A 12275-nucleotide genomic window follows, 5' to 3' on the forward strand; every position below is an offset into this window, starting at 1 on the left:
CACAATAAACTTTAAACATAATATTATATACATCTTTAACAGCTATTCGGGTCGTCCCTCTGTCATTCCAACCCAACCATGGTCGTGAAGGACATGAGGCGCTCCCGACTAACACGGTTAGAAAACTGGGATACTCTTGCCATATCTGATGGAGCATAGGCATAGAGTATGTGCGTTGGACCTAGAGACCCAAACTCTTATACATTTGTTCCCAGGCTACTTCAAATAATTGTTCAACTTTCCAATTGTTACGTCTCACTAGAGATAGTGAACTGTTATCACATTTTTAACACAATTATCAACTTAGTGTTAAGTAACCCTTTAAGACCGGTAAAAATTACAAAAATGCTATAAGGATTATGCTACCCCTTTTTTAAAGGCTCAGTCCTCAATCTCACGTGCTCCTCATTGATGCAATCTTGGGGGTTGCCTTTCTTGGACTTCTTGTTCAGCGCTGTCTCGGTGTTGCGTTTCTGCGTAGATCCAGCCATTCACTAGCCTCTGCTGGAGACGTAAAGAAAATGGCTTTGTCGCCGTCTAGGACTCTCAGGCAGGCTGGATACGCCATGGAATAAGGGACGTTTTTATCCCAAAGCCTGAGTTTCACATCCGTGAAGGTTGCTCGTCGTTTTTGAAGTTCCAGAGAGAAGTCTGGAAAAATTGAAATTTTTGCGTTATCCACGCGGATGTCAGGGTGCTTGCGGGCTTGTTGGAGGATCATGTCCCGATCTTTGCAGTTCAGCTTTCTTGCTAGTAATGGACGTGGAGTTGCTTCCAGTGGGGGAGCCCTGGCAGGCACCCTGTGTGCCCTTTCTGCCGCGAGGCCGCTGTGAATTTTGCCGCGGGAAACAGTTCCTGCAACCATTTTTCAAGAAATTCGTCAGGGTTTCTACCTATCCTGATATTATTTCTGCGGAGCCGATTTTCTAAGTTGTCCGCCTTTTGCTTTAGCAAGTCATACTCTGATTTGAGAGAGGATAGGGACTGTGGGACAGTGGCTGTGCGGTCCTCTACCTGCGATAGATAGGACAGAAGTCCTCTGTGGTTTTGACACGGTCTCTGAGGTTTTGTAAATCGTGGCAAAGCAGGCCAACATCAACTCTCACCTCATCAAGCTTGCCTGTGAGAGAACTTTTGCAGGAGTCTATTGCTGCCAACACTTGCAGGGTTACTTGTTTCAGAGTGGGTTCTTCTGCTTCTACGTCTGTCTCCATTTGCGCCAACGAGGCGGTCGTGTTAGGTTTAGCTCTGGTGTGCAACGTACGTTGCGGTTGCGGTGTACGTGCCTGTTCTGCAGAATCTTCTCTTGCAAATTTTCTGAGCTTATCAAAAGCACTTGCTTTAGGGGGTCTCATATTGCTTGAAATTATTTATCAGTCTTGGTAAATCAGAGTCACACAATGTGGCAGGAACAACAATCCTTTGGCAGGTTGTGGCTGTGTTAATAATATGTACTCTTGTCAGTAATCCACTGTATGCAGGGTGGCAATTCAGGGTTAAGTGATATCGAAGGTGGCACTCACAGTTATTTGTAGATAGCTCTGAAGCTTCTGTGCCGGATGGCTGTATCAGTGTAAGACCTGAGGGCTCGGGGTACAGTTATCTCTTGCAGCCACAGGTCCCTCAGTGCAGGCTGCTGTCTCCAAGATGGCGCTGATGTTTTGGCACCTCTTTTTGCCCTTATAATGGTGTGCCAAACACTCTAGGTGTTATAGGCCCCTGGATAGCGGAGTATCAGGGTGGCGGTGTTGGGATTACGTGCTCCCCCTTGCAAGATGGCGCCTGCCGCTGTGTGCCGCAGCCCGTCTCGTGCGTCCCGCGCTCACACGTGCCCGTACCTCCGCGCTTCGGTGACCGGTGCGCAGGGTCTTCCTGCAGGTTCGGCTGCGGCACTGGCGCTTGAGGTGGTCCAGATCGTAAGCAAGGCGCTGCTCTCGCTGTCCCTCAGCTGCCCAGTCTCCGACTGCTTCTCACAGTTTCTTGCGGGTCGGAACTGCTCCCGGTGTCTCCGGTGGTTGCGGTAGGTGGGGCCACTACTTTCTACCGGTTTTAGCCTGGGTTTCTCAGGATTTACCCTACAGATTTTTCGGGTCTCCACGGAGCTCCGCTAAACTCATCCGGCCATCTTGGCTGCTAGCCACGCCCCCCGAAAAAATACGTTTAAGAAGTTTGATTAAATGATAAAAGGCTCCACAAAGTTTGATACTCAATTTCTCCCAAGTACACTGATACCCCATATGTGGTAGTAACCTGGTGTATGGGCGCACGGCGGGGCATAGAAGGGAAGGAGGCGCCATGCAGATCAGATTTGCTATGTCACATTGTACAGGCTATAATTTGTTTTGTTTTTTTATTGTGGACCTATAGGGGCTTATTTTTTGCCACATGAGATGCATTTTTCTGGTACATAATTTTGGGGCATCTATAGCTAATTGGTGAGATTTTATTAACTCTTTGTTGGTGGAGGAAATGAAAATCATCAATTTTTAGGAACTTTTTTGTGTTTTTTTTTTGTCCGTTTACCATACCCTAAAAATAGTATATTATTTTTATTCTATGGGTCTCCACAATTACGAAAAGACCTTGTTTATATAGGTTTTTTAATTTTTTTCCCATTTTTACTGAATAAAAAGTAATTTGGTGAAAATGTAAATTTTAGCATCCCCAACTTAAATATGCACAATATTTTAATTTTTTGGCATAAAAATCTGGTTAATGGCTTATTTTTTCCAAGAAGAGTGGTTCTCTTTAGTGGTCTCATTTTAGAGTGCATAACATTTTTTGAATCACTTTTTAGAGCATTTTTTTAAAGGTGTTATCTTTTTTGGAACGTTTTTTGCATTTATTCCCCTGGCGTTTACCGTGCAGGTCCAGTAATGATTCTGTTTTATTATACAGGTTGTTACGGACGCGGCAATATCAAATATGTGGCTTTTTTGTGTGTTTGTGTTTTTTACACTTTATAATTGGAGTTTTTTATGGGTAAGTGACATTTTAGGGGCTTCTATTTTTATGTATTTATTTTTTATTCATTCTAAAGTGTTTTTAACTTTTTTTTTACTTCTACATACTTGAACTTGAACCAGCAATGTTCTGATCGCTGGTTCAAGTCCAATACACTGCTTTACAATACTTTTTCATTGTAGAGCAGTGTAAACTGTCTGAGCATGCAGACGCATGTATAGACAGTTTTCAGCCAGACCCGGAAGGGGTATGACTGCCAAGGAGATTGGGCATCCCCGGAGCACTCAGCAGACTTTGGGGCTGCCCAGAAGAGGATCGGATCCCCCGTGCCTCCATAGCAGGAACACCCTTACACGCCGCGGCCATGATTGACTGCGGCGTGTAAGGGGTTAACACCCGCGATCGGATCCGGCTCCGATCGCAGGTGTTACAGCGCGTGGTCAGCTGTGATAGACAACTGACAGCCGCTGCTTCTGGTGCTGGCTCCCTACGTGAAACGGTGGCAGAAGCAGGACGTTATACTATGTCCCGGTGTGCTAAGTATCTAGCGGCAGGGACATAGTATAACGTCCAGGTGCGCCTAGGGGTTAATCAGTTCCTTAACAACAAAGTAACAATCGTATCTACCAGAATTGTGCGCAATAAAAGTATAACCCGTAAATTTAACGGTAAGAATTGCACAAATTTACGCGTACAATTTTTACCCTAAAATTACCAAGAAGATTGACCATACAATGTTTTTACATACATGTAGTTTGGTATAGGTGTACCTGCCTCTTGCATGCATTCAATATCTTAGAAAAAATACAGATCAGAGCCCGTCTTCGCCTTGTATTTCTGCATGTAACAGATGTTCATCAAATTTATCCAATACTGCTTTACATACCATACAACGTAATGTTCATCATGGTAGTAATGTTCATTGTGGTGTTAAATGTAGAGTGTTCCTCCTTCAGGTTCTCTACCTGTGTGAAAATGGCGCCAATCTCCCTGACTGTGATACACAACTTTAATAGTGATATTCAAATATTTCTCAAATTCTTTAACGGCGCTGAAACTCACTAACTCATTGTCTGGGATGCCCAAATCAAGGTGAATCTGTCTAGCTAGTGACAATAACACACCATCATCAATATCACCATTGGCCATCAGGGCACATAGGCTAGCCGCTAAACACAGATTAGAATCATAATTGTTAAAGTTTTACACCAAGCCCTTTTCTGTTTAATGAAAAGACTATACCCTATAGCTTTCAGCTTCCGTTTCCCACCACCTCTTCTATTTCTGATGACGGTTACCACTAGTTCAAACAATCTGATGAAAAACATTCAGTGTTACTTTGCAGTGTGGCAGCTACTGCATTTAGGAAAGTGTCCGAATTAGATTCGTTCCTAGCCTGCTTTGATGTATACACAGGATCTAATGTCTGGCCACCTTGAAGCCGCAACTGAATAAAATCGCCAAGGTGGACAACCCAGAGCACGCTGTCCAGTAACATTTGAATGGCTTCATGTACAGATCTAACAGCATCTTCAAATGATTGAATACGATCTAAATTCACAAACCTAAAATGGACTGTGTACTCAACACCGTTAAAAGTCTGTAGGGATCTCTCTATTGAAAAAATGAGCCACTTAGGGCCTTCAAGTGGATCTTCATAATCCTCTGTTTTACCCTGGTGTGTTGAGTGAGGCGTATATGCAGGATTCAATGTGTTGAGCTCTTCTACAACATCAAGCTCAATTGGGGGTTGGAAGTGAGGCGTAGTTTGCAGCGATGTACTTAGTCTGCTTAACCTCCGCATAACTCTATGTTTCCTAGCCGCTAGTGAACGCCTAGCATTCATCAGTGTTTTTATAGCATGCTTTAATGTCAGCGATCTTCGTCCTTATTAACTTTGCTCAGTCCCCTACTGGTCATATCTAGTCATAAATTATGTTCCCCAGCTATCTTTTTATACTCAGCAAGTAGCTCTTGACAGTCTGTAGGCATACCTCCCAACATTTGTGAAAACGAAAGAGGGACAAAATGACGGCACCCCCAATCACTCCCTTGCCACGCCCCAAATTTTAGCCATATTAAAATAATAAAAATCATCTCAATAAAAAAGAAAAAAAATGATCCTCATTGGGATTTGAACCCAGAACCTGCAGTGTCCATGTACAATAATAACACAGCGCCTCAACCAACTGAGCTATAACCTCTGTGATTAATAAGGTGGAGAATTTTGGTAACTAAGAACTATGACTATATACTGCCTTGGTATATAGGGAGGGATCTTCTCAGATTATTGTAATTATTGAGACTATTATTATTATTATGGAGATTATTATTATTATTGAGATGATTATTATTATTTTTACCATTATTAATAATCATCTCCACAATAATAAAAATAATAAAATTTATAATAATAATAATAGTCTCAATAATTACAATAATAATCTCTGAGAAGATTCCTCTCTATATATCAGTGCATTAGTCTGTATCACAGTGTAAATTGCAGATAACACTTCTTAGTTACCAGAAATCCTAAGCTCTGTATCACTGGGCTTATAGCTCAGTTAGTTAAGCTCCTGTCTTGCAGAGGGTCCCAGGTTCGAATCTCAGCCTGGGCAAAACTTTATTTAATTTAATTATATAAATAGCTTGTGTCTGGGGAAGCCCTGGAGACCATATATGGACAGATGCTGATCTGAAGCTGATGACGTGGTCCCTGCTCTCTCTGCTAAGCCAACACTTCTCTGAAAAGGATTCCCTGCCCGATGTCTGCTCTGGGGAACCCTAGGAGATGCAGTGACCATATATGGACAGATACTGATCTGAAGCTGATGACGTGGTCCCTGCTCTCTCTCCGCTAAGCCCGACACTTCTCTGAAAAGGATTCCCTCCCGATGTCTGTAGAAGCCATTCTGTACTGTGAGTTCAGACTTTCAAAGTATTTACTATGCGGACACAGCGCCGGGACACAGCGGGACCTGGGGGGAGAATCCGTGACAATATCATAGCTGCCCGTGACGCGGGGCAGAGGTACGAAAAACGGGAAAGTCCCGTCAAAATTGGGACGGTTGGGAGCTATGCTGTAGGTCTGATATGTCCTGTATTTCATTGTAAGGGTATGTCCTAAGATCCAAATGTAAATGAATTTTTTTGACTGCGTATTCTGTCAGAAGGCTGGCAAACGGGTCATGCAATTATACATTTCTACAGAGCGACGTAGTTTTTCTGTAGATACCTGATCTACTTGTGTATGTGAGTCGTGCTTATTTTTGCAAACCTGAACATTGTTTGGTTTTATAAAGTGTGGCTTACTGACAGTATCTTTGTAAGCTTTATTTTCAACCTATTCAGGGATTGCAGGTAATGATGGCGATCTTTTTGAGAGTTTTTCATTGTTTAATTCCATTTGCTTCACAAAGTCTTGATAAGTCTGTAGCTAAAAGTAAAGGAGGACCCCATTTAAATTCAAGCATCATATAACTAGTCTAGGAATATAAATATAGAAGCGCAATACCAGAAAATAATATAAATAACTAGTTGTTATGTATTGAAGATTTACACGCTTGGCACGATATGCTGGATCCTAGAGATGGAGCTGTGTTTCCCGATATAGTATTTGACAACATATCATAGACAGGCGTGTGTTGGGGTGCAGCAGATTCAGTCATGTTTCTTAGGTTTCAATTTCCTGAAAACATAGTTATGCACAGAAAACATAGTTATAGATACGTTTCATGATTATATATATTATTATGTTAGCGATACATTTTTGCATGCATGCAAAAAAAAAAAGTATTCAGTATATTACCTTTTCTACCCTCGCCGCTCGTTTTTTTTCTTTTTGTCATCAGAAGTACATGTGTCATCTATTACAACAACCTTTCTTTCTACACAAAAAAAAATATTTTTAATAAAAGCTACTAACTACCGGTTGGGGACACTGCAATGATTCTCCATCTAAAAATAATAACTTTACTGACATTAAATCTTAACAGTTAAAAATATACACATGCACAATTTATAATGTAATATAACATGTAATAAAAAATAACTACAACTTACTTTTTGGATGTTTTCTGTTAGGAGGTCAGGACAAGTTGTGAGAGCTTGACCAGCTTAGCTTAGACAGAAGAGGTTGCCTCTGCTTTGAGTGTGTGGCCTTACATCCTGTTTTTTCAGCTGGTAAGAGGTGGGGGGTGGAGCGATGTGGGTGGTAACATGTTAATGCTTATCAGAGGCTTTATTTGTGATATAATCCTATACTATGCTGAAATATATCATATAATATAAAGCCTTGTATAGAAGATGTATCATCGATATACAAGTATAAAGCATATGATTTACTGCTTTCACTGGAAATATCTTAAACAGTTGCTTTGAAAATATATTGTGTGAACATTATTTTAACCCTAAAGTGGCTGGTTCTTTTGGGGGTGTTGAAAACTTATACAGAAAAGTTAAGAAATATGGAATAAACAGAAAAGAACTTTGTGCATAGCTAATGTATCAAGATGCCTATACGTTGCATAAACCTGTAAGAAAAAAACTTTGAACATCTATATCTGAAGCAATAACCTCGTTTCTTGCAATGGCAAGCTGATCTTGTTAGCACGATCGACTATTCAAAAGAAAATGATGGCCTAAAATATATTTTAACTGTAATTGATGTCCTTTCCAAATAAGCCTTGCGCCTCTGTTGCACGAGCCTTTGATTTTTAATACGGCTGATCGTGTACCCCAAAAATTACAGACCAATAGTGGCCATGAATTTATGAATAATGCAATGAAGCGCCTTTGTAAGTTGAGCAATATACCTCATTTCCACAATAATACATATTACTACAAACACTGTGAAGGCCTACATAGTGGAGCGTTTTAATCATATATTGAAAACAAAAATGTGGAGCTACTTCACACAACGCAATACATTTGGGTATATAGACATTTTATGGGATCTGGTATATAGTTACAATCACACTTATCACAATGCAACTTGTCATAAGCCTGTTGAAGTGACCAAAAGTAACTCCCTGAAAATCTAATAAAACGTCTTTAAAAACTGGTGATCGTGTAAGAATCTCCCAGTATAAAGGAACTTTCACTAAAGGATATGAACAAAGCTACACGGATTAAATTTTTATCATTAGCGCCATAAACACAAAATTCCAAAAGCCTCTCTATAAAATCATTAATTTGCTTGGTGATCCGATAGAAGGGTCCTTGTACGCGGAAGAGTTACAAAAGGTCCATTTGGGTGCGGATCGTGTTTACAGGATTAAAAAAATCCTGAAGAAAAGACATGTCGGGGGTAAAACTGTTTATTTGGTAAAGTGGTGCGGCTATCCAGCAAAATTTACCAGTTGGATTGATGAAGAGCAGGTAACATCTATAAATTAAAGAGAAAAGACGGATGTCTATGAAAATTTTTCAATGCAAATAACAATTTTATTTAATTACAGAAGACATATGTATTTTTAAAAACATTTAAAAAGCACAATTCTGTGCTGCACATGCCCCACTATCACAAATGGTAGATAAATCTGCTAAAGATATAGTAGGTAAATGGAGATATAGGTCATTGAGGCTAAAGTTAAAGTGGACATAAGTAGAAATGAAAGACCAAGGTGAGCATCAAGCATATAGTCTATAAAAAGTCACAATTTACCTCAATGTCTAGATCCTCCAGCTTGGGGATAGAAGGGGTCTAGATAGCATCTAAAACATGCAATAATTGACCCTGACACTATAGGGGACGGCATGCAGAGGCAGCGGCAGCAGCGGCAGGCTAGAGAGTGTCATGGCGACATACCCTAAATGGACTCAGGCTTCACCAAAGGAGGTGAGCAAGAAGCGCTGAAATGATTTCCTATGTGAACAAAAGGTTGACGGTATATTTAGTCGATAACACAGCATGGTGGCGACATAGTGACCAAGTTCCATAACGTATCTGGTGAAACACCCGAAAAATGAGCCTGACACAGCTCTTTTGATAAGGGGACGACATGTGGAGGCAGCCATGGAGACGACTTCCATGATTAAGAGCGACAGTATGGGGCATTCATATTGTGCTGCTATGATTGCAACTTCAGGTCTCCAGCATGGCGGCGACAGATGGGCCGAGTTCTACTATGTATCTGGTGAAACACCTGAAAATTCTGCCTGACACAGCTCGTTTGATAAGGGGATGATGTGCTGCATATCCTCTCGTGCTCCAGCATCTGAGGTATAGAGAGTTGAAATGAGACATTGGTGGACGCTGTGGAGGAGCGTGGAGGCAAAATGGACAGGAAACAGCAGGGGCAGCATGCATGGATGCCTCTAAGGCTGCCTAATCCTGGGATAGAGCTGGAGGTCCACTGCCAGGCGAGCTTTCGCCTGTCTAAGCCCCTGTCTCTCGGCTCCTCCCCACCCAAAATGGGCCTGGGGGCCATAAGCGTTTACTTTGAAAAAATTATAATTTTCAAAGCAGGCGGGGTCGTTTGAATGTTTCACCTAGGAATAATGGAATAGCATAGTGGTTCTATTTTTAATTGTTTTTACGGAAATGGTTCCATGATTAAGAGCGACAGTATGGGGCATCCATATTGCGCTGCTATGATTGCAACTCCAGGTCTGCAGCATGGCGGAGACAGATGGGCCGAGTTCCACTATATATCTGGTGAAACACCTGAAAATTCTGCCTGACACAGCTCGTTTGATAAGGGGACGATGTATGGAGGCAGTGAACTAGTAGTAGATTAAAGGTGCTGCAGTTAAAACTATGTTAGTTGGATCTTGGGATGGAGCTGGCGCTCCGCTGCCAGGCGAGCTTTCGCCTATCCAAGCCCCTGTCTCTCGGCTACTCCCCAAACAGCACTTCTAAGAACCTTTTGTATAAGATCAAGTGTAGTAGCGTTCTTATAAGTTTGGGTTATGGCGGGTGAGGGGAATGTAAACAGATGCGCAAGAAGCGCTGAAATAATATCAGTAAATGATAAAAGATTGCCAGTATTTTTGTGGATTACACAGCAGGGTGGCGACAAAGTTAACAAGTTTGATGTGGAAGCCATGAACACAACCCAAAATTCTGCCTGACACAGCTCGTTTGCTAAGTGGACGATGTATGGAGGCGGTGAACTAGTAGTAGATTAAAGGTGCTGCAGTTAAAACTATTTTAGTTGGATCTTGAGATGGAGCTGGCGCTCCGCTGCCAGGCGAGCTTTCGCCAATCCAAGCCCCTGTCTCTAGGCTACTCCCCAAACAGCACTTCTAAGAACCTTTTGTATAAGATCAAGTGTAGTAGCGTTCTTATAAGTTTGGGTTATGGCGAGTGAGGGGAATGTAAACAGATGCGCAAGAAGCGCTGAAATAATTTCCGTAAATGATAAAAGTTTGCCAGTATATTTTGTGGATTACACAGCAGGGTGGCAACAAAGTTAACAAGTTTGATGTGGAAGCCATGAAAACAACCCAAAATTCTGCCTGACACAGTTCGTTTGATAAGGAGACCATGTATGGAGGCAGCTATATGGACGAATTTTGGAGGCAGCTATGGCGATGACGTGTGGAGGTAGCAATGGAGACAACGTGTGGAGCCAGCTAAAAAGACGGCATGTGGAGGCTGCTATGGAGACAATTGAATTTGGATAGTGCCTGTATGTGGCAGTCCAAAAAAGTTTTCAAACAAGAGGAGCAGGTAGGTGGTCCTCCAGAAAAAATAAATAAATTGAGTGCCTGTATGTGGCAGTCCAAAAAAGTTTTCAAACCAGAGGAGCAGGTAGGTGGTCCTCCAGAAAAATTAAATAGATTGAGTGCCTGTATGTGGCACTCCCAAAAATTGCTTAAAACAGAGGACCGGGTAGGTGGCCCTCCAGAAAAATTAAATAAATAGAGTACTATAGCTAGAGTCAGTTGGCCCTGTCAAAAAAAATAGGCAGTTTCCTCTGCTTTAGTGTACAAAGAGGAGGAGAAGGAGGACAATGAGGAGGAGGAGTGCATACATTATTCAGGTTAGCTTCTTTCACCTGGTGGAGAATGGTGGCTGACGCATCTTGATAAGCGTCAGCCTGTCAGCGCTGTCAGTCGACAGGCGTGTACGCTTATCGGTGATGATGCCACCAGCTGCACTGAAAACCCGCTCGGGCAACACGCTAGCGGCAGGGCAGGCAAGAACCTCCAAGGCGTATAGCACCAGTTCGTGCCACATGTCCAGCTTTGAAACCCAGTAGTTGTAGGGAGCTGTGTGATCATTTAGGACAATGGTATGGTCAGCTACGTACTCCCTCACCATCTTTCTGTAAAGATCAGCCCTACTCTGCCGAGACTGGGGACAGGTGACAGTGTCTTGCTGGGGTCACATAAAACTGGCAAAGGCCTTGTAAAGCGTACCCCTGGCAGTGCTGGACAAGCTGCCTGCTCGCCTACTCTCCCTCGCTACTTGTCCCGCAGAAGTACGCCCTCTGCCGCTAGCGCTGTCAGAAGGGAAATACTGTTTCAGCTTGTGCACCAGGGCCTGCTGGTATTCATGCATTCTCACACTCCTTTCCTCTCCAGGGATGAGAGTGGAAAGATTTTGCTTGTACCGTGGGTCCAGGAGAGTGAATACCCAGTAATTGGTGCTGGAATAAATTCTTTGAACGTGAGGGTCACGGGATAGGCAGCCTAGCATGAAATCTGCCATATGCGCCAGAGTCCCAACGCGCAGGAATTCACTCCCCTCACTGGCCTGACTGCCCATTTCCTCCTCCTCCAACTCCTCTTCTTCTGCCCATACACGCTGAACATTGAAGGACTGAACAATGGTCCCCTCTTCTGTCTCGCCAACATTCTCCTCCTCTTCCTCCTCATCCTTCTCCACCTCCTCCGATATGCGCTGAGAAACAGACCTAAGGGTGCTTTGGCTATCAACAAGGGAATCTTCTTCCCCCGTCTCTTGTGACGAGCGCAAAGCTTCCGACTTCATGCTCACCAGAGAGTTTTTCAACAGGCCAAGCAGCGGGATGGTGAGGCTGATGATGGCGGCATCGCCACTGACCTTCTGTGTTGACTCCTCAAAGTTACTCAGCACCTGACAGATATCAGACATCCACATCCACTCCTCATTGTAGACTTGAGGAAGCTGACTGACCTGACTACCAGTTCTGGTGGAAGTTGACATCTGGCAGTCTACAATCGCTCTGCGCTGCTGGTAAACTCTGGATAACATGGTTAATGTTGAATTCCACCTCGTGCGCACATCGCACAACAGTCGGTAAAAAATAGCCAGTTTCCTCTGCTTTAGTGTACAAAGAGGAAGAGAAGGAGGAAAATGAGAAGCAGGAGTGCATAAATTA

General features: G+C 42.8%; 1 long non-coding RNA gene across 1 annotated transcript; it reads right to left on the reverse strand.

The window, feature by feature from the left end:
* Window positions 1-6436: 6436 nt before the first annotated feature.
* On the reverse strand, window positions 6437-7129 carry LOC140074685 (uncharacterized). The gene is made up of 3 exons (XR_011849245.1): window positions 7027-7129; window positions 6773-6851; window positions 6437-6652 (listed from the first exon to the last, which is right to left on the reverse strand). It is a non-coding gene; the product is annotated as an uncharacterized lncRNA (long non-coding RNA).
* Window positions 7130-12275: the final 5146 nt, after the last annotated feature.

This window comes from Engystomops pustulosus, chromosome 8 (assembly GCF_040894005.1).
Source record: "Engystomops pustulosus chromosome 8, aEngPut4.maternal, whole genome shotgun sequence".
NCBI classification, from domain to species: domain Eukaryota; kingdom Metazoa; phylum Chordata; class Amphibia; order Anura; family Leptodactylidae; genus Engystomops; species Engystomops pustulosus.